Source organism: Schistocerca piceifrons, chromosome 6 (assembly GCF_021461385.2).
Source record: "Schistocerca piceifrons isolate TAMUIC-IGC-003096 chromosome 6, iqSchPice1.1, whole genome shotgun sequence".
NCBI classification, from domain to species: domain Eukaryota; kingdom Metazoa; phylum Arthropoda; class Insecta; order Orthoptera; family Acrididae; genus Schistocerca; species Schistocerca piceifrons.
This window is the reverse complement of record NC_060143.1, coordinates 112,792,866-112,814,446: the sequence shown is the minus strand read 5'-3', so window position 1 is coordinate 112,814,446 and position 21,581 is coordinate 112,792,866. Positions and strand designations below refer to the sequence as shown.

The 21,581-nt window shown below is 44.3% G+C and overlaps 1 protein-coding gene across 3 annotated transcripts in view; it reads right to left on the bottom strand.

Annotated features, from left to right (window-relative positions):
- LOC124802520 (A disintegrin and metalloproteinase with thrombospondin motifs 16) overlaps positions 1-20,563 on the bottom strand; it is a 479,986-nt gene extending 459,423 nt beyond the window's left edge. For all 3 annotated transcript variants that reach the window (XM_047263362.1, XM_047263361.1, XM_047263363.1), the window contains exon 1: positions 20,021-20,563. The gene's annotated coding sequence lies outside the window, so the exon portion shown is untranslated. The remainder of the gene's footprint in view (positions 1-20,020) is intronic.
- Positions 20,564-21,581: the final 1,018 nt, after the last annotated feature.

Genomic DNA, 21,581 nt, shown 5'->3' with positions numbered 1-21,581 from the left:
CATCACGATGCTGTAAACAGAACCTGGATTCATCCGAAAAAATGACGTTTTGCCATTCGTGCACCCAGGTTCGTCGTTGAGAACACAATCGCAGGCCTGCCTCGGGCATGGATGTGTGTGATGGCTTTAGGTTAGTTAGGTTTAAGTAGTTTTAAGTTCTAGGGGACTGATGACCTAAGATGTTGAGTCCCATAGTGCTCAGAGCCAAGCCACAATCGCAGGCGCTCCTGTCTGTGATGCAGCATCAAGGGTAACCGCAGCCGTGGTCTCCGAGCTGATACTCCATGCTGCTGCAAACGTCGTCGAACTGTTCGTGCAGATGGTTGTTGTCTTGCAAACGTCCCCATCTGTTGACTCAGGGACCGAGACGCAGCTGCACGATCCGTTACAGCCATGCCGATAAGATGCCTGTCATCTCGACCGCTAGTGATAAGAGGCCGTTGGGATCCAGCACGGCGTTCCGTATTACCCTCCTGAACCCACCGATTCCATATTCTGCTAACAGTCATTGGATCTCGACCAACGCGAGCAGCAATGTCGCGATACGATAAACCGCAATCGCTATAGGCTACAATCCGACCTTTATCAAAGTCGGAAACGTGATGGTACGCATTTCTTCTCCTTACACGAGGCATCACAACAACGTTTCACCAGGCAACGCCGGTCAACTGCTGTTTGTGTACGAGAAATCGGTTGGAAACTTTCCTCATGTTAGCATGTTGTAGGGTCGCCATCGGCGCCTACCTTTTGTGAATGCTCTGAAAAGCTAATCATTTGCATATCACAGCATCTTCTTCCTGTCGGTTAAATTTCGCGTCTGTAGCACGTCATCTTCGTGGTGTAGCAATTTTAATGGCCAGTAGTGTAGTTATTTGTGGGGCAGTCATGTGGCCACATACGAATAAAGGAAAGGACAATATCAGCACAGTGGAATTACATTTTATGAGAAGGCGCGTGCAGATCACTCAGAACATAAGATCAGAACATCAAAACTAAGGGGAAAAATTCAAGTGACACAGTCCATAAAGAGCAGATTGGAGAGTAAAAGTCTTCAGTGGTTTGCAAATCTTAAAAGAATAAGCAATGACAGGTGGCCAGAAAAGGTGTTAATGCTTGGCGCAAGAAGAACTAAATGGCGTCGGCCAACTTTTTCACGAAACTTATTAAGGTGCATTCAAAAAGAAACGAGCCGGAAGCAGTAAAATCACAACCGCTGAAGGCGTCGTAATGCCACTGCATACGGTAGAAGGTGTAGTCTTTTTAAGAACACTGAGGCCGCAAATTCACAACTAGAGGGACCCGGGCACGCTCCCACGTGAGGACAGAGGGAGCACGTCTCGCAAGTCGACCGATCACTGTGCACAGTCGCGCTGAAAACAGACAACCTGACTCTTCGAAAGAAGAACAAAGGGGTATAGTACGTTTACTGGCAACAGAAGGAAGTGTGGGGAACGAAAATTCCTCAAAGAATGGCACAAGTGTACGAAGAGCACTGAACGTCTGTTGCAAGGATCAAGGCGCGGCGCAAGCGATTCAAGGAGGATTGGATATCGTTGGCTGATGAACCACGGTCTGGAACGCCACACCGCGTTACCGGTACCATTTTCCAGCAGGTGAGTGCCTTCACTGTTGTAGACGGCCAGGTTACGCTCGCAGCCATTGCCCCCAGAGGTCGGACTGAGCTTCGGAATTGCAACGAACATGCAGTACTCGCGTTGGCATGTGCCATTCATCGATGAATTCCCGTTGCCCGTAATCCTTCCATTGTAAAGAAATGCACTACACCTCTTTGCTCTTCTTTTGAAGTTTCAATGTCTCTGTTTCCAGCACTAGTGACGAGGAGAACTCTACAAGTGCCATAACTCCATTTCCCAGAAACTTCCCTCAGTGGCAGAGGGGTCAAAATAAGCCAACACATGTCTCGGCTTGTCCGTTGTTCTAGTTTTTCATTTAATAACCTATGTCCGTATAAGATTACCACACAATTTTTCCCCAATGTATACTAATTGTATCTCTGGTGGATGAACAGGAAAAAGCAACAGATGAATGAGAAAATTATTTGTAATTGTTTCCGACGAAAGTGCTGTAGTGTATGTTCGTTCAAAATTAATCGCAAGCGCCATTTATAGGAGAAGTGATCCGTTACGCGTGGTTTGCCGCGAAACTATTGTCAACGTGTGAAATCTTTGACAGTGGTGTCCGCAGCTCGTGCTCGTGTGGTAGCGTTCTCGCTTCCCACGCCCGGGTTCCCGGGTTCCATTCCCGGCGGGGTCAGGGATTTTCTCTGCCTCATGATGACTGGGTGTTGTGTGATGTCCTTAGGTTAGTTCGGTTTAAGTAGTTCTAAGTTCTAGGGGACTGATGACCATAGCTGTTAAGTCCCATTGTGCTCAGAGCCATTTTTTTTGACAGTGGTTCAAGTGGTTCAAAAGGCTCTGAGCACTATGGGACTTAACTTCTGAGGTCATCAGTCCCCTAGAACTTTTAAAAGATTGTAAGCCTTGAAAATAAAATATACACACATATTATGCAATACCATATGTATGACAGTTAATGTGAAACCCAGTTGTATTTTTACAACTAATATAACGACATTGTATCCCGTAACTTTATAAGAAACATTCATGAAGTAACCTTCTATGCCGGCCGTTGTAGCCGAGCGGTTCTAGGCGCGTCAGTCAGGAACTGCGCGACTGCTACGGTCGCAGGTTCGAATCCTGCCTCGGGCATGGATGTGTGTGATGTCCTTAGGTTGGTTAGGTTTAAGTAGTTCTAAGTCTAGAGCCATTTGAACCATATTTTTAAACTTTACAGGCAGGGGTAAAAAAATGAAAAATAAATAAATAAAATGAAAATAATTGTCGGGTTTCGAACACTGGCCACAGGAAGTGCAACGCTAGCCACTACGCCACCATTTCCACTGACGATACCACGCGCTTAAAGCCGTAATTTTCCCGGGAACGGTCGAGTATCTACGGATAAACCGAGACACGTGTTCGCTTATTTTGACTCCTATTGTGTGAAGTTTCTGGGAAGTCGGGTTATGGCACTTGCCGTGTTCTCCTTGCGGGCGCAGTGGGTGATCGGCGAGTGCACGTGCTCCCTCTATCATCACGTGGGTGAGCGCCCGTGGCCCTCTAGCGGCGAGTTTCGGGCCTCGCCGCTCTTCTGCTCTAGGCGATTACATCACGATCCCTTCAGTGATTTCCGTTTTACGGTCTCCAGGCTTGTTCCTTTTTGGATGCACCTTGTGTGTGTCGATGTAGCACTGGAAGAAGAAGGGTTCACAACTTCCGGTTGGAGTTCAAAAAATGGCTCTGAGCACTATGGGACTTAACTTCTGAGGTCATCAGTCCCCTATAACTTAGAACTACTTAAACCTAATTTACCTGAGGATATCACACACATCCATGCCCGAGGCAGGATTCGAACCTGCGACCGTAGCGGTCGCGAGGTTCCAGACTGTAGTGCCTAGAACCGCTCGGCCACCTCGGCCGGCCGGGTTGGTGTCACCGAGACTTCTGGAAGGAGAAAATGATTAAAATCTAATGAGAAAAGTCGAAGAACAATAATAAGAAGAATATTGTCGTCTGAACCGCCCTTGTATTGTGACGGTATGAAAGGAGCTCCGGTGTCAGCTGAGGACGTGGGAAGTGGCTTGGGGTGGGGTGAGGTGAGGCGCTACTGTTATGCAAGACCAAGTGAACACAGGCAGGCGGGGGCCTGGAGCCGCGCCACGGAAGCCGAAAGGGAAGACAGCAGCGGTGGTATGGCGACCGGGGGGGGGGGGGGGGGGGGGGGGCTGCATGCGAGAAAGCGACGCAGGGGCTCTCTCGTCTCGTACGTACTCCGTTCGCCGCGCCAGTCGGCTGAGCTCTGCTAGCTTTCGCCGATCCCCCCCTCAGCCTTCACCACCACCCACTACTCACCACCAACACTGCCGTGCGCGACCGCGGCCGGTTGCGAAACAGCGGCGTGCGCTTCGCCCGCCTTGTCCTCGACACGTGGGCGTTCTGTCGCCTGCCCATGTAGCACGCCGACCGTCTCACGCCCGGAATCAGAGCCAGCTAGCCCCGCAAATAAATGTATTTGATAGTCTATTACTGTGTACCTCTCAACAAAAAGAGTAAATACTGTACTTGTACATCACCTCTGTATCATTGTACTGCCCAGAGTTGTTAATTGGTTGGTTCGTTGATTTGGGGGAGGCGACCAAACAGCTAGGTCATTGGTCCCATCGGATTAGGGAAGGATGGGTAAGGAACTTGGTCATGCCCTGTCAAATGAACTATCCCGGCATTTGCCTGAAGCGATTTAGGGAAAACACGGAAAACCTAAATTATGATGGCCAGAAGCGGGTTTGAACCGTCGTCCTCCCGAAAGTGAGTCCAGTGTGCTAACCACAGTGTCACCTCACTCGGTACTGTGCAGTGCTCTCGATCATAGGTTCACCTACTTCTGCTTTATGCATTTTACGTCTATTTTCGCATTCATGGCTATCCACTTTGATATGAAGGGTAGTCATAAAGTTTTAACTATCACATCAAAAAAGGGAAGTGTGGTAATTAACTTTTTCGTACGCACACACACACACGTATATTGCTGTGCGGTATGGGATCCGCATCAGATGGGACTGACGGATGAAATCGAAAAAGTACAAAGAAGGGCAGCTCGTTTTGTATTATCGCGAAGTAGAGGAGATAGTGCCACAGACAAGATACCTGAATTGGAGTGCCAATCATTAAAACAAAGGCGTTTTTCATTGCGACGGGATCTTCTCATGAAATTTCAATCACCAGTTTTCTCCTCCGACTGCGATACCATTCTGTTGGCATCCACCTACATGGGAGAAATGATCATCACGATAAAATAAGAGAAATGAGCGCTCGCACACGTGTGTGTGTGTGTGTGTGTGTGTGTGTGTGTGTGTGTGTGTGTGTACTCAGACGACAAGTGTAGGGGGAGCAGACACAGGAATCTTGCGCCACCGTTCTAGGCGGACCACTAGTGGAGGTAGTTTGCTGCAGTGAAATATGTGAAAAACTTCTATTTTCATTTAAAATATTTAGCAGGTTACCTTTTTCTGCGGTGTGTAGGATTGACAGGCATTGTGTTATGTCACTAGTGAAGTCTTTCTTATTTTTTTTTAAAAAAAAAAGATCTGAGCTAAATGAAAATAGGTTCAAACCAGTGACATTTACACAGTCTTTGAGTCTTGGTATGAAATTTCTTCGTGGCTGTTTTATTTTCTCTCAGTTATTGCATTTTAGCGCATAAACACCTGAACGGGTAAATATGTACGACCAGTCTATGGAATGACAGATTTGTGATCGTATTATGTCGCGTCTTCTGAAGCTTATTCTCAGGCTGCTTTTTGGAGTCCAAGTTAGGTTTTATCTGAAATACACGCACTTCGCTACCGTGGCCCGGGGATTTTGAGGTATTCCAGGACTGCAGATGCCTACCTGTAAACAACCGACAATCAAATTACTGAAGTTTATTTTTTCGAGATGATAATTAAACCTATAGGGCTACCCCTCGTAGAGGTATTGAAATCGCTTCTCCCTTGTCTCGTGCCATTTATAACACTACCAACGTTTTGTGCACTGTAACAATTAGAGATAAATAAACGCCTTCGAGTAGCTGCTTCGAGACATTCACTGGGAATCTAAACCAATACCTCTGCATCCGGCAGCCAGCGAGGATACAGCGAGAAACTGTGGAAGCAACTTTCGGAGATTTGGGATGTAAAAGCATGGTACAATCTATATTTTCCTTACTAGCCTAGTAAAAACTCCGAATTCTTGAATTGTGGCTTTGCAGAACATAGGAAACAATAATCGGTGTCACAGAAACAACAGAGTATTTTCGAAAATCAGGTCGTTCCGTCCTCTCGTTTTCTGCGCTGAAATAGGTTTGTTGTGAATAACAAACTGTCTTAGCTCAAAGGCGATTTTTTTAAAATTTACTTTTTTACATTTATTTCGATAGCTCCAAAATACTCCAACAGACGTACATCCACACATTTCTTGTCCTTTGCACTAAATAAAATTAAAGATGAATCAAAGATGGAAGCTCAGAGTCGAATTTTCACTAGTAAGTTCAGCGTTCCTTATTCAGTGTTGATAAAAACAATACTGACGTGCACAATCTTTTTGCTGTAGTAACACTACGCTACAGAAATAGTTTTAATTTTAAGAAAAAAAGAGCGAGTCTACAAGCCACCAAAGTCGCTATGTGTTTGGCGCCAAAGCGCCGAAGAAAGCAGTTTATGAATCAAGAAGTAACGTCTCGTATGAAGAAAGCTTAAAATTCTGTCGACGTCGATTTTATTAGATCCAGACTACAACTACGCATTATACAAAGATGTGGCCTGTTTCGAAAAAATATGTATCCCTGCACTTGCCTGCAGTGATTTAGCGAAACTACAGAAAACCTAAATGTGGACAGCCGTATAGGTGTTTAAATACGCATCATTCGAACACGTCTGTAGTGAGTTTATCCCTGCACCGCCACGTTTGTGTTTACCTGCATGCAAAGAAAGTGGGGGGGGGGGGAGGGGGGGAGGATATCTGAGACACATCAGAGAAAATCTGGTTTAGGAGAGTTGAAAGCCAGTGTTTTAGTACTTTGAACATACATTCCAAATGGATATATAAATTAGAAAACAAAATGATGACGTGGTTTTACACTGTTTTCTGCTAAGGAAATGTAGTCTGTTACCTGATATCTATTAATGAAAATAAATGGGCGTATGAATAACAAATAGGAGCAAATTGAATTGTTCAGAATACTTTATTTGATGATTGTGGATACGTTACATGTCTAGCAAACTGCGGTATACGATTTTCTCTGGAAATGTAGATAAAATTTGACAAAACCAGAGGGCAACATAATGTCTCGCTTATGTCATTATTTTTAAATAAAGTCAGCATCTTAAATTTTCGTTATAACTAACGGCCAGTTGCAAGTCAGACCTTTTTGGAGGGAGAACCTTATCAAAGTAAGAAAGTTTGCATTTATCACGAAAGAACTGACTCCAACTGTAGCTCTGGCAAACGGAATTACATTTGATGACTCGACAAGTACCTTGGGTTCGTCTTCAATAATCTATGTTTAACACTGTAACTGTTTGAATAGAGGGATGTGAAAAATGAGAGTGATTATTATAAGCGTGAGAAATACATTTAGTGGGATTGTACAGTAAAGTGACGTGCTCTATATGCTCTATACGACGTACGTAATTTTTGACAGCACTAGTATTGGACAAGTGGTTCACATTTTACACAGCGACATGGATTCACCCATGCATCCGGACGTAGTCGAAGTACGTGGATTATCCATAACATTGCCGATTTAGTACTATCGGCCGTTATATTGTAGGAACAGATATCTAATCTCTGAAGCTCCAGTGAAACCCACGGTAATAAACATTTAAAAATGTTTCTAGTTTTTTTGCTTGTTTTCAAATCTTGTGACTGGAAAGCAGCGCGACACAGTTTCACTTCCCTCGCCGGATTAGTGTCGGAAAGGTGGCACTCGGAGAGGCCGTCCGTGTTTCACGTCTGTCGCGGACGATTACGCCGGAAACGACTTTTTCTCGGAAGCACCCATCAGAAGCGAACCGTTGTCACTCTGACGAATCTGTCATTGAAATGGAAACCGTGGTTCGGTCTCATCTTCCAAGCAACAGGCGGAGACTAGACGTCTGAAAACTGTACCGACCTTTGCTGAAAGCAGTTTACATGTAAACAAGACTACATCTGCAGCGCTATGGCATTAAAATAAGTATACTTTTGACAAAGCGTAGTAAGTACCTAAGAATGTCTTTGCGTCGCCTCCCTTAAGCGTAGAACGCTAAAGGGGGGAAAATATTACACTACTACTAGGCCGTCGTAAAGTTCACCACTATAAATTTTACTCAAAGGAAGTCATAATTCATAGGTTATGCATTAGTTTATTACCATTATGAGATATCCAATAGTGTGTTACATACCAAATTAAGTACAGAATGTCCTGTTTTATATTCTACTGCAATCGTAAATTTTACGAGGGTTTAGTAATCTAGAGTTAATCTAGTGTTATACAGATAACTAATGAGTGGTTAGTCCTCTAGACCGAAAATGGGAACTATGCTTGTCGTGAGAACTTCAGTTCTTCATTCTTGTTTGTTTCACAATTCCTATTACAGACTTCTAGGGGTTGTAGAGGGGAGTTAATAGATAGAATTCTAACGAGGAGCCCACGTCCGGAAATAGACCGCCGGATATAAAATGAGCTTGAAGATCAGATAACTTTCAAATCGCCCGCTTCGCGGTACGCACACAAACTGAGAAGTGGGTTCCGTCGTCAGTCCCTGTTTAAATTACGGCATCACACATACGGGTTTCGTAGCACTACAACAATGGCTGCGAGAATCAGGTACGTTCGCAACCAATCGGGTTGTCTGCGGTGCTCCACGGACGGCGCGCCGCACTCTCGACTTTGAAGAGGACGTCTTTCGCCAAGCAGAAGTGTATGTGTCGACGAGTACTCGAAACATTGACCATTCCGCGAGCTCCTATAGAGCACACACGTCAGAGCTCCGCTGTGTGCTTACCGTGAGGTGGGAGATTTGAAAGTGATCCGATCTTCAGACTTGTTTTACACCCTAATGGTACATTTCCGGAGGTGGATTCTTTATCAAGATTTTGTCTAGTAAGTCCCCTCTACAGATCCTAGCAATCTGAAATAGGAATTGCGAACCACCTTGTATATACATAGACAGACTTAAAGGTCGTTGCGTACTGACCAGTCGACACGTTAGCTCCACAAGCTCACTCACTCGTTCAAGAGTCTTGGAATGTGGGTTTATTAGAACAGAAGAGACAGTGATACTCATTTTTCCTGTGAAATTCGCAAGTTTAAAAACGTTTTCTCACTTTGTTAGTGACTGCACAATATGCTAATAGGAGGACAATGTGTCAAATTTCGGCTCGAAATTTGGGAACATAGAGTACTGCCACATACGGAATATACAATTCTGAGATCCTGGTAACCAAAGGTCGCATCGAAGTGCCTTATGTAGCGGTTTCCAAAGTTATCATATTCCCGTCTTTACTTTGATGATGCTAGAAGATAATCTAATTTATTTAAGAGAATCTCAAAACCAATTTTACGTACTAATTGACAAAATGGAAGGAAAAAAATGTGGCTTGAAATTCCTGTGACCCTATCGGATTTCTCGCAGCCGGGGTAGGTGGTCCAAAGCGCTAAAATCTTTGCATTCGGATCGCGATTTTGATCCAGTTGCTACGAAACGTGAGTCGGTAAGCGTGCGTGAAGAGGAAGCGCCCGCCTGGCTCACAAAGCATCAGCCGCACCGTCACTGTCCACGCTCATTGTTCTCAGCCGTGGGCACGGCTTTTCAACTGCAGCCCTATTGTCTCTCCCGGCGCGTGGACACCCACGGAGTGGGGGAAGCCCGGACTGACAAATCCGAGCTGCTATGCGGGTTATGTAACGTAAACTTTCTATGACCAAAGAAGTATTCTCATATATGTTTTCCTTCCCTCTCTGTTTTCTTGACATAGAGTGTCTGTCACAATACCTTTGCAACGTCCAAGTTTCGCCACGCAATTTGTCCCATCTGTATTTATTCTTTCGTCGACAGCAAAATACCGAAGATAGGGAGCGGAAGTCTGTTACAAAATATTCATCAGATATGTAAATGCGACCTGCAGCGCATATGTGGACCAAAATATTCTTCGTCTTGAAACTTTCTGGCAGATTAAAACTGTGTGCCGGACCGGATCTCGAAAATGGGAACTTTACCTTTCGCAGGCAACTTCCCTGCCGAATGAACTATGCAACAAACTAAGTTTTGTATTGATTGACTGTCATTGTACTGTCATTGTTCTTTCGTTCAAGAAATTTAACACTTCGTTTTTTCTGTTTCTCATCATGGATGTGTTAGGTATGTGAAAGACTGCGTTTAATGATTTCTGAATCACTGTTGTTTCCTGTAAGTGTTAAACAGTGTTTCATACACAACTGTTTGCAGGAAGCATTTTGTGTACTGTTTGAAGTGAGATACATAATTCTCACATTGTAAGACTAATAGTATATATTCAGTAAACGTTTTCTACGAAAAAAAGTCCAAGTACGACTCACGACCCGCGTTCACAGCTTGACTTCCGCCAATGCCTTATCTCCTACCTTCCTGTCTTCACAGAAGTTCTCTGTAAATTGCGGAACTAGCACTTCTGAAAGACAAAATACTGCGGAGACTTGGCGCGGTCACAGCCAGGGGCTCTGGTTCGAGTTCCTGTCCATCACCCAGTTTTAATCTGCCCAGAAGTTTCATTTTAGGACAAACTGCACTGCAGAATGAAAACTGGCTCTGGATTCTTTATCTTCTTCAGAACATAAGTGAATGGCACTGCCATACATGAAATAAAACTTTATGTGTACTATTTATGAAGAAAAACAACGACCTCCCGTATAGTACCTGAATTTATGCTAAAACAAGAGGATATTAATATTCCCGCCGGTATGTTCACAAGAGTCTTATCACATTCAAGACTAAACTTAGCAAATCGCTATTTGTCCATTTTCTGCACTACTCAGCTAAATACCTCGTTAAGACAAGCAAGGATGACCAGAAATTGATCAGTGTGTAACGGTAATGTGTGCCTTCATTGATAAAGTGTACTCCCAATACGAATTTTACTCTTCACGCACGCATGCTCTGTGGAATTTGATTTTCTGTAATATTTGCATACTACTTCTGGTTGTTCTCGTGTAGCACACTTTGAACCGAATCCTGAGCATACACAATGCGAGGTCACTGAAACACAGAACGCAAAAACTTATTTTAAAAAATTTTTATCAGATAAAAAAAGGATACTCATTTTTCCGAAATACTATTACTTAGAAACATGATGAGGGTGAGAGACTTCAATGCATGGATGAAACAGAAACTTTATGGTGGAACGATCATTCTTTGCAAATTGATGCCAAGTCTCTCTGTTCAGTTTAGGCTCTATTTATCGTCTCAGAATCTACGCTGTTTGCATGTAAATTAGGCAGATAGAGCTAAGGCGGTTTCAGAAACTTTCCAAACCATATAAATTATAGGTAAAACCGAAGACATCTACCAGTTTTAGGAGGGCATGGTTGGGTGTACACGTTAACATCCTCAAGGATTCGCAGCGTTCTCGAAATTCCAACGGACGAGAATTATAGCCTGGTCAGCTTACGCGGGCTACACGGAGGAACGCAAACACGCCTCTGCAGCTGAATGGCGATAGCGAGCTATTGCAATGCTGGCAGCCGTCCTTGGAGCTGGGATACGCATACAGATGGCCGCTACGGACAGTGCGTGCGACGCGTGCGGACCCGTCTCGCCGCTGTTTCAGCTGGACAGCGTCAGGTGCCCAACAAGGGACGCCTTCACCGGCGGTTCTATTTTTCAACCTATACGTTGTTCTGCGACATTTCTACACTTATATGTCTATCTATATTTCGCAAGCCACTTCAGTGTCTGTGGTGGAAGGCACATGTTGACCAATGAAACACGCGCCCCCTCCCTTCCCCTCCCCAATCCCCTTTCCCTGTTCGTCGCGAATGGTGCGATAGCAGACGCTTGTTGTGTTTCTTGAAGTTTCCTCGGCGTATCAAATATTCCATCACTTTTCGAACGTGCAGCCGGGATATTTTGAATTCATGTTCCGATATTTCGGCAGACAACCTTTCAGCCGTTCTCAGAGTGAGTCATTTGCAGGTCATTATCACCTCGAGGATGGCTGAAAGGATGTCAGCGGAAATATCGGAACATGAATTAAAAATATCCCGGGCGCACGCTCGATGGAACATAAGACGATTGTTGATTAAACTCCTTGTGTGGTCGAATCTCTCTGATTTTACCTTCGTGGCCTTTTCGCGACTATACATAGGAGGAAGCAATACATTCTTCGACTCTTCCAGGAACATTCGCTCTCGAAAGTTTAGCAGTGAACCACACCATGATACACACCGTCTGTTTTGTAGCTTCTTCCACTGGAGTTGGGTGTGACGCTTTCGCACGTCTTAAAGAAACCTGTGACGAAACTCCCTACTCTTCTTTGGATCTTCTCTGTTTCGTCTATCAGCCCTACCTAATACGGGTCCGAGACTAACGAGCAGTATTCAAGAATCGGTCGAACGAAGGTTTTGTATAATCTGCCTCCTTCGTGGGTGGACTACATTTCATGAGGTTTATTGCAGTCAATCTAATTCTGGTATCTCGCTCCATTTACATTCACTCCCTACACATAATCCCAAAGTTAGTGGATGTGACTGCTTCCAGTGGTTGTCCATGAAATTCGGCAACAGCCGTGTAATTGAGATGTTATGTTATTTTATTTTGATTATTAGTTTCGGCATTCCACTATGCTTTCTTTAGGTCCCATATGCATCTCTCAAAAATAAACGATATTATCATACATATTCCTGGATATCGTGAATTCAAACCGTATCCCAAGTGCTTCATTCGAAGACTTGGTTGCAATCACTCAGTTGTTTCCTGCTCTTATTAAGGCGAATGTCAGACACTAATTTTATGGTTTTTATAACATTCTGTGGTTCTCTTTTCGCTTTTACTAAAACGCTGAGTTTTGGCAGTTGTCAGTTTCTCGACTGAAAGTTTTGATGTATATTTCAGTTAGCTGATTTCGCATTTCAGCGACAAGAACTGTACTCTGCTGTTTTGAACTGCACATGCATTGACAAACAACTCATCGGAATTACGCGGCATCTAGCTACATTTTTTACAAAATTCCTGAAGAAGTATTTCGATAACAGCAGATCCTGGTTACAAAACGAACTTTTTCAACTTTCTTTTAGGCGCACTCATTCAGTCTCTCTCTCTCTCTCTCTCTCTCACACACACACACACACATACTCAGAGAGAGAGAGAGAATAACTATAACTAAATTTACCGGTCAGATTCAGTGTCTATTTTCTTTATTATTATTATTATTAGTATTATTATTATAAATGAAGAACACAAAATTGTCGGTGTTCTATAGTATTACTTTATCTCGTCCACTGGTTTTCGGGTTATAAGGCTATAATGATACTCTAACGGACTATTGCCGTCAAAAAATTTTATTTGTTACATAATCTATTACGTTGTTTTCACACATGTAGAAGTAGTCTTCTGTTGAGTGCAATTCTTTGATAATGTTGTCCCCCCTTTCCTTACATTTCATTCTGAGTTCGTACACACACAAACACACACACACACACACACACACACACACACACACACAGCGACTCACCTACCCTCTCACTCACACACACGTACAGACACACACACACACACACACACACACACACACACACACACACACACACACGTTCAATGTTTATTTTTTTCGTTTGTTCCCTTTATATTTATTTACTATTTAACATTTTATGTTATGTTATCAGCACACTGTCGAATATGACGTATACTCCGTGTTGGCAACTCTCCGTGAGTAATACCTTAGTTCGTCAGTTTTTATCGTCTTTGAGGACGATAGCCAGTTGCAGTCTGATGATGTCCTTGTAACCAGAAAACCGGTTAATGAAATAAATACTGTACAGCATCCACAATTGTGTTCTTTTCATTTATAATTATGACGTTATTCTACCAAGAAGCGACGGAAGAACCAGTTAACATGTGAACAGTTTATACGGGACATACAAGAAGGACCATTACTTACAATCAGCGCCCTTCCCGGGTTCTGGGCAGAGCTATATCACAAACGGCCAGCACAGTCGCGTCCAGAGCGCTGTGCGGCGGTGCACACGACACTGAGACACCCGAGTCTCGGCGGAGACTGGTGGCGGGCGGGTAAGAAGTGCGGCCAGAGTGGCACTAACGAGAAAGTGACTGACTGGCTCATTACGAGAGCGTCGCTAACGAAACCGCCGGCGCCGTCAGCGTCTCGAAACTGTCCACGGCCCGCCAGCTAAGGCGTCCGTCCGCTGGCGGCTGATTCACCGCCCGCTGCCAACAGCTGGCGGTCTGGGACAGTGCACAAACGCGTATGAAATTCCGTGGTTGCAGTTAGCCCTCAAGGCACGACAGGTTGCTCCGAGTAGGGGTTTTATGCTGGCCAAGCACTCAGGCACTTTCGTATTGCGTCTGCGTGACCCAAAATTCTATTCGTTCGCTAGTTTCAGTATGTCTCACATAGTGAGAACTGACAGGTATCGTCAGCTTACAGATCTTCCTGTTCGCTAGCTTGGAAGATATCGTCGCTCACATGTTTCAATAATTTACGTTTCTCATTAAGACCCTGGAAGTACTGATAGAGTAAGTTATAAAGAGGTCCTGGATCTAGCCCAACGAAAAATAAAACGCCTAATGAAGAGCGTAGAAGTTCAGTTCCATGTGCAGCCATCCAGAGTGAGGTGTTCCTGAAGCACTTCTGACAAACGGAGAGATGGTTCCTCCAACAGATCAGATCATTGTTCCCTCTCCCCACCGCCGGCCGAAGGGGCCGTGCGGTTAAAGGCGTTGCAGTCTGGAACCGCAAGACCGCTACGGTCGCAGGTTCGAATCCTGCCTCGGGCATGGATGTTTGTGATGTCCTTAGGTTAGTTAGGTTTAACTAGTTATAAGTTCTAGGGGACTAATGACCTCAGCAGTTGAGTCCCATAGTGCTCAGAGCCATTTGAACCATTTCTCTCCCCACCTCTTTTCGCCAACTGAGCTTGCCTTCTGTCTGTACTCTCGAGGAGTTCCCTCCTTTCCATGGCTAAGTTGTTGTTGTTGTTGTTGTGGTGTTTAGTCCAAAGACTGATTTGATGCAGCACTCCATGCTACTCTATCCTGTGTAAGCCTCTTCATCCCCGAGTAACTACTGCAACCTACATACCTCTGAATCTGCTTACTGTATTCGTCTCTTCGTCTCCCTCTACGAATTTTACCACACACACTTCCCTCCAGTACTAAATTGGTGATCCCTTTATGCCTCAGAATGTGTCCTACCAACCGACATCTTCTTTTGGTCAGGTTGTACCACTGATTTCTCGTCTCCCCAATTCTGTTCACTATCTCCTTATTAGTTACGTGATCCACCCAACTGAATTAGAGTAGTCTAAATGTTTAAATAAGAATACAAATGACTACGGACGTTGATGATACGGAGTTTATCGCTCTAAAACACTATCACTAGAAGCGCTCGTAGAACTTTCTAGACACAAAAACAGTAATCGACATATATGAGCGGTCGAGAGGCCTCAACTACTTCGAGTCAGTGTTGTCCAAAGCTGCGCACCAAAATTTTGATGGTTTAAAACGAACATACATTGAAATAAAAAGAATAATGAAGTCGCGTAGTTTTTCACAAGAAACAAAGAAACAAAAATGCTATTTCCTTCCAGTTAATATTGTTAGGGACAGTTGAGAACAGGCATTGTTTTGGGCGAACGAAAAGGCTATGGATCGCTGTAAAATACTAGATCGGAATTGCAAATAGTCAACAAATGTTCAGTTTGACATAGTGACCACCCATTCTTTTCATCAGCCGGTATCATCTAGGAGGAAGTATCAAAGAAATATATAAGAACTTTTTATGTTCCTCACTCTGTGCGGAAATTTGCCGACTATTAGCATCAAGATACCGTGAATGAACACCCACAGTCAAAAGTACCATAAACGTCTAAGATGGAGTACAGTGCAATTGGATAGTAAAATTATGATTTTGAATGGACATTTGTTAATAAATAAGTGTTTCAAAGTTTATAAATCATTTTAGACTTTCAGTGCCAATGATTGCTATCAAAATCCTTTGCCGCTCTACATAGGACCGAAACTGTAGGGACATTTGATAGCTAAGATACAGTATTTAATATAGCGATATGTCAGATAGCAATGGGTAGAATGTCCATAGTAACTAGATCATGAAGGCATACGACAGAACACAACTGAAAAGTGAAACCAAAAGTTGCGGGTAAAAGACTAAAGATGAACAGCGTATTTCACGTTCAGAAACGCACCAGCGGCTGACAAGAAATTCTTTCATGCTCGCTTATCCGTAGAGAATGTTTGTCGGAGACGAAATTACTGAAGTGTTTCAATTTGGTAGTGAAAGCTCAGAATAACGTGCAGCGAACAGGAGTCTTGATGTTTCACTAATTGGCAGATCAGTTGCATTAAAAAATTATTACGTTTCTACTTAACTGTTTGGTTATATAGCAGCTCCAGTTACATAGAAACTTAGTAATTTATTTTAGTGCAACTGGACCTTCTATTTAATCAAATGGATAATGTAAGTGTCATCTGACAGAAACGAGACGTGTGTTGACAAAATAAATTCAACAATGGCATCAGCTGCAGCCGATGCTGCGGGTGTTAGGAATTAACGTGCACATAATTCGCCACAAGTCGCATATTGTTTGACTTATTCTCTCTACAGACGATAGTGCTGAGCGGAGAGTGAAACAGGTAATAAAGTAAATAGCACGCTACTGTGTCAGTTTATCCTCATTAAAATAAGGAACCTAATGTTTCCTGTGTGAAGCCCATCCTCATCCAGCTTGCACCTGCTGAAAAGTCAGATTATAGTGGCTAGTGGAGGGCTCGTCCCATGTTCCGTCAATCACTGACTAAAGAGCCAACGCTTATGTGGCCATAGTGCACGTAGATGCTTTGCAATTATTAAAGCTGTTTTAAAGTCCTTCTTTGTGACTAGCAAAAAGCGAGTATCTACTTTCACATTACGTGTTCTGGTTTGTTGATTGAGAACATACTCAGGAGCAGCATTTTTGTCTGATTTCCGGTTACATCTTCAAGTGTTGTTCATTCTCCAGTTATTCCTGCGGTTGGAACTGGGTTTTTGGACTAATTTCATATTGAATTACAGCACAACATATTTCTTGGCGTGAGATTCGATAAAAATATTGCATCATATTAGCAGAATATTCCGTCGGTTCTTGGTATAACTACATTATAATAAATATAAACTACCAGTTTACTTTTGTTCTACAATATTACTTTAATTGTTAACCGATTTTCGGCTTACAAGGCCATCTTCAGACATTTACTGAGTATTATCACCAAAGAAGTTACTTCTCTTCCAATGTTGTTTGCTAACATTTAACTTCTTTGGTGATAATACTCAGTAAATGTCTGAAGATGGCCTTGTAAGCCGAAAACCGGTTAACAATAAAAGTAATATTGCAGAACAAAAGCAAACTGGTGCTTTTCATTAATTAAAAATATTGCATTATTAGTGTTTATTTAGTGCTTTTTTTTGCTGAAACGTTAAGTAATGGAACAATAGATGAAATTCAACTGGCCGCTGCAGCTAAAGTTCGTTGATTTTTTTTAAAAAAAGCGGTTAACAGTACACACCGAGAATCATTCCGAATATTGTAAGCCTATATGGAGTTGCTAACCATCTCACTGCTGTTTTCAGAAACCTGTACCTAGATTCAAGTTGCTGAATAAAATAGCAGATGGGAAGACCCTTCCTTAATTATTCTTAAAGGTGTCATCAGACAAGGATGCAATTTGACCATACATTTTCATATTAGTCGTAGATTTCATAATGAGAAAATCTATGGACAACTCCAACATGGGCATACGACTGAAAGATCAGTCTAGGGTTTCGAATCTGCATTTTGCGTATGACGTCGTTGTTGTGGCAGAAACACCAAAAATTTTACAACTACTGACTAGCAAGCTGGATGAAATGGACAGTTCAGTACGGCTAAAAATAAATAGTGATAAAACAGAAACGATGTGCACCTTCTCAGATTGTAGTGTAGCAAAGGTACTGCAAGATGTTGACCGATTTCCGTATTTCGGCAGCGTTATTTGTAATAACGTGGACGTAGATGCAGACATCAGCAGGAGTTTTGGCAGACCTTCTGTAATTTTCCAACGAAAGAGATCCATTTTGCATTTAGACTCTGTAAGTATGTTCACAAGGTTTCGGCTGTACTCTGTCATCGTCCCAGTGGCCAATACACACACGTGAGACCTGGAAAATGTCAGCAGAATCAGCGCACAAGCTTGATATTTTTCACCAAAGGTTATGGGGCGAGTTCTGAAGACCAGCTAACGCTCCTCGTTTCAAATTATGACGTGCTGAGACGATGTGGTCTACGAAACCGGTATAGTATATTGCTGAAAGAACACTGAAGATTGCTGGGTATCTTCCACTCTCGAAAGACGGATAAATCGCGAAATCAGCAGTGTTGTGGAAACCAATGGATGGATACGCAAGTAGAGGAAGAGCTCGTAACACCTGGAAACAAACTTTTGCAAAGGATCTCCAATGCGCGGACGTGAACTGGGAGGAAGCTGAAAACCTGGCAGCTGATCGAGTTCGCCGATGGAAACTTGTTGCTCGATATGCTGCCTAGGATTGGAGGAACTGAGTTCAGGCGTTTGTTTAAGTTTACAAGTTTAGCCAAGAGAGACGTAAATGAACACTAATGATGCAAAATTTTTGTACTGCTTCACGTGAATAAGTCCTTTGTGACGCATGCCAAAGCGATATTAGTGCCATGCTCGAAAGAGGTAGTAGTTATTAAAGGAGACATAAAAAAGCAGCTCTGGTGGGCTGTCACTACAATGCATTTTATACAGGGTGTCCCCGCCCCCCACCTAAAAAAAAAAAAATAACGCAGGCAAGCCTTAGAGACATGTTTCTCACATCAAAACAATAACAATGAAAAAATGTGTAGTAAACATTGGGTTTAATACGCATACCTTAAGAGCTGTGAGCACTTGTTGATCTTCGCTACTGTGAAACAGGTCTCTTCTACTGAAAGGATTTTGCTTTCCATGTTTTAGGAGAAGGTGGCATGGACCAAACCAACAAAAAAAAAATGGTTCAAATGGCTCTGAGCACTATGCGACTTAACTTCTGAGGTCATCAGTCGCCTATAACTTAGAACTAATTAAACCTAACTAACCTAAGCACATCACACACATCCATGCTCGAGGCAGGATTCGAACCTGCGACCGTAGCGGTCGCTCGGTTCCAGACTGTAGCGACTAGAACTGCTCGGCCACTCCGGCCGGCCCAAACCAACAGAAAAATGTCTAGTGAAGATAGGGTTTAAAATGCACGTCCTAGGAGCTATGAGCACTTGTTCACCGTCGCTAATGGTCATAGCTTTTAAAGTATGCATTTTAAAGCCCATGTTTACTACACATTTATTTCTTGGTTTGGTGTAAGGAACCTGTACTTAAAGCTTGTAGGTGTTCTTTTTTGGCCGGCCAGAGTGGCCGAGCGGTTCTAGATTCTACAGTCTGGAACCGCGCGGCCGCTACGGTCGCAGGTTCGAATCCTGCCTCGGGCTTGGATGTGTGTGATATCCTTAGGTTAGTCAGGTTTAAGTAGTTCTAAGCCTAGGGGACTGATGACCTCAGATGTTAAGTCCCATAGTGCTCAGAGCCATTTGAACCATTTGTTCTTTTTTGGGACACCGTGTATAATCTGTTGCTACAGAATAGCATAGAAAATATATATTCAAGAAGTTACCTAACGAGGCCGTAAGTGCTGTGCTACTGTACAAGGAACGTAAATTAGGCTGATGAAAACCATCGAAAGTTTGAAAATGTGTGTATTATATTTGGGTACCGCCTGAAAATGAGTCGCGCTCGAAACCGGTAGCAATACATAGCAAAGATACTAAAAAGCAGCTTCTATGGACTGTTGTTGCAATGTGTTTTAAACGCCGGAGCGCCTGAAAAATGTGCAAAGCAGAACGACACTTGCAGATGTAAGCGAAAATCAGACAAAAATGCTAACGCTGACGTTGAAACGAGGCGGGTATGGAACTATAAATACACATTTTTTCAGTAGTTGCAGAGCCGAAATGTAAATACTTTGCGTAGTTGTGAGTAGAGAGTGTGTGAGGGCGCGCGCGTGCAGCCGCAGCGACAGCTGAGTGCCGCGTCAGCCGGCGGCTGTGCCAGTTCGTGCAGATCGGCACCTTGGCTTTTAAAAAGTGAAACTCGCTCACGGCTCGGTCGAGCTCGCTGGCTTACCTCTCGCTGCGGCGCTCGCCGTCCTGTCGCCGACGCCTGTGGCTGGTGGCGGCTCAGAGGACACAGTGGCAGCAGCTCAGGCGCACATGTCTGCAGCCCAGTCCCAGTAAAACGGAGGATCCCGGACGGCGTACGGCACACGAAACTCTCGCTACTCGGCCGCTCCGCGGAACATGTCCTCGAGAGATGTGTAGTGAAAGTATATAGGTAATGGCACCGGTCGAGTCCTCCGCGCGGCGGAAGTAGCTGTTGGAACGATTCCCGTGTGACGACTGGCGGCTGTGAGTGCTGTCGGCGCTCTGTTGTGGGCGCGCTGGAGGCCGCGAGTGGTTAACAGCTGGTAGCGGCAGGCGGTGGCGGGGCCGCGTCGCGGTTGCTGGTGATGGTGACGGTCGGTGTCGCAGGCGGGGGGCCGCCGGTCATCTTCCTCTGGACGACGATGTGAGCAGTGTCGCGCCGTGTAGTGTAGTGCGGTGTGTTGCAGAGGTGCAGAGGCAGCAGAAGTGAGGTTCGCCACTGAGCGGCGACCCGCGCACCGCCCGCTATAAGAGTGAGAGTGAGCCAGGCGGCCCGCGGCCGCAGACCCGGCCGTGTGGAGGGAGGGCGGCCGCTGGTGGGAGGAAGGGCGGCCGCGCGGGGCCCTCCGCCGCAGTACAGTAGCCGCCGCCGCAGCCTCTGGGGCGTCTCTGGCCAGTAGCGGCTACAACCGGGCTCGCTAAACCACTGTGCAGTGCGCGGAAGAGGCTACCTCATACTGTGGCCCTCATTAGATGTGCTGTCCCACAAGGATCCATCTTAGGTCCCTTACTTTTTCTTGTGTTTGTTTTATTTCCAGATTATACAAACACTGCAATAAATAGACTCTGATTAAAATTATCCGGACACTGCTATATTCGGCGGTATTCACCTCTAGATGCCACGGGAGGAGGACCCACCAGCATAAAAGGAGACTGACAGTATTGTATAATCAGCGGAGAAGCAGTAACAGCATGAGACGTCGGTGTGTCTCTGACCAGTAACGGCTACATCTGTGCTCGCTAAACCACTGTGCAGTGCGCGGAAGAGGCTACTTCATACTGCGGCCCTCATTAGATGTGCTGTTCCACAAGGATCCATGTTAGGTCCCTTACTTTTTCTTGTGTTTGTTTTATTTCCAGATTATACAAACACTGCAACAAATAGACTCTGATTAAAATTATCCAGACACTGCTATATTCGGCGGTATTCACCTCTAGATGCCACAGGAGGAGGACCCACCAGCATAAAAGGAGACTTGCATTAGTGTATAATCAGTGGAGAAGCAGTAACAGCATGAAACGTCGGTGTGTCTCTGACCAGTAGCGGCTACATCTGTGCTTGCTAAACCACTGTGCAGTGCTTGGAATAGGCTACTTCATACTGCGACCCTCATTAGATGTGCTGTCCCACAAGGATCCATGTTAGGTCCCTTACTTTTTCTTGTGTTTGTTTTATTTCCAGATTATACAAACACTGCAATAAATAGAGTCTGATTAAAATTATCCGCACACTGCTATATTCGGCGGTATTCACCTTCAGATGC